This window comes from Octodon degus, unplaced genomic scaffold, assembly GCF_000260255.1.
Source record: "Octodon degus isolate 3935 unplaced genomic scaffold, OctDeg1.0 scaffold00404, whole genome shotgun sequence".
NCBI lineage: Eukaryota > Metazoa > Chordata > Mammalia > Rodentia > Octodontidae > Octodon > Octodon degus.
In genome coordinates this window covers 237,949-239,369 of record NW_004524980.1, presented here as the reverse complement: position 1 = coordinate 239,369, position 1,421 = coordinate 237,949, and the positions used below count along the sequence as shown (strand labels likewise).

The 1,421-nt window shown below is 45.4% G+C and overlaps 1 pseudogene; it reads right to left on the bottom strand.

The window, feature by feature from the left end:
• Nucleotides 1-1,215, bottom strand: part of LOC101564980 — a 42,136-nt pseudogene extending 40,921 nt beyond the window's left edge.
• Between the last annotated feature and the right edge of the window lie 206 nt (nt 1,216-1,421).

The following is a 1,421-nucleotide window of genomic DNA, read 5'->3' as shown; positions in this document are numbered from 1 at the left end:
TGAGCTGCTGACAAGTTCTACTGCTGGCTGGGAGGCACTGCCAAAGAGCTCACCACTGGAAGCTACGGAGGCACATGGGGCTTGGTTGAAGGCACTCCAGTCACCAAAGTCTCCATTCCCACTTGTTGCTTGGGAAGGGAAACTGCCTGATGCAGCAGCTGAGCCAAAGTCAGCAAATCCCCCAAATAAATCAGCTAATCCTCCTGCTGTTGATGGGCTGGTGGCATCAAACAATCAACAAGGTCACCAGATGACTTGCTGCTAGGCACTGAAATCTTAACTGAAGACTGAGGTGTGTGGATTGAAGCATTCTGATCTGGACTTGCTTTGTCCCCTGTGTAATACGCTGCTGCTCCAAGATCAGTGGTTTTGGAAGGATTTGCTGTGTGCTTGTGTCTAGTTGTGGTGGTCTCTGTGGCCTGTGTGATATGGATGTGCTTTGTCGTCACAGTTTCTTCTTCATCTTTGAATTCACTTTTGGGAGACCTGCCTCTTCTTGCTTTCTTTTCCTCATCGCTGTCACTGCATCTTTCTGAAGAGTCTTCTCTATCTTTCCTCCGGAACTTGCTGATGGTGTCATCAATTGTGCTTCCAATTGTATCACTCAGTTCACCTAATTTATCACTGAATGGGAAAGCACTCTTGTTTTTATCCTACTCCTCATCCCATTTTGATTTGGGCTCAGGATCATATCTTTCACTGTATCTGAAGCCTCCAACACTGTCAGAGGAAACTCCAACGTATTTGTCTTTGTTTTTCTTTGTTTTTTCTGCTCTTCACGAAGCCTGTCGTCATCTTGAGAAAATTCAACCAATTCTTTCACCTTTTGGTGAATATTTATACCTTGATCCTTGCCATGTTCATCTACAAAGTGGTAATTTTCCAGGGACCGCAAATCATAAATGTGTTCTCTGGCACTTGTAACAACAGCTCTGATTCATTTCTTATGAGGTAAACTAGGAGCAGCAAAGACTTATAAACTCTTCTCCAATTCTTTTTATTATCTTTTAACATTCAGGACCACAGCATGTTCATATATTCTGTGAATTGTTCATACATAAATGTAACCTTGGCAATCTCTCCCATGAGTTGACGAGAAGGTTCCCAAGGATCATCATTCATTGCTTCTTGAACCTTAGACTAAATCTCTGAATAATTCATAACCACATTGGTGGTTTTGTCCACCAACTCCCACACCTTCCACATGTTCAACATCTTGCCCCACGCAGGCCAGGATGCCACCTCGGTCTCCGGCTTCCCACAGACCCCAGGACACTTCCGTACCAGGGCAGGTCCAGGCCCGGGTCGCTGCCGTGGCCCGCCGCCTGGAACTCCCTAAGTCAGCTCCTTCCCTTGCTACAGCCACAGCGCCGCCAGTGACATGTCGAGACCTCTATTGCAATTTTTATAATTTTATAATT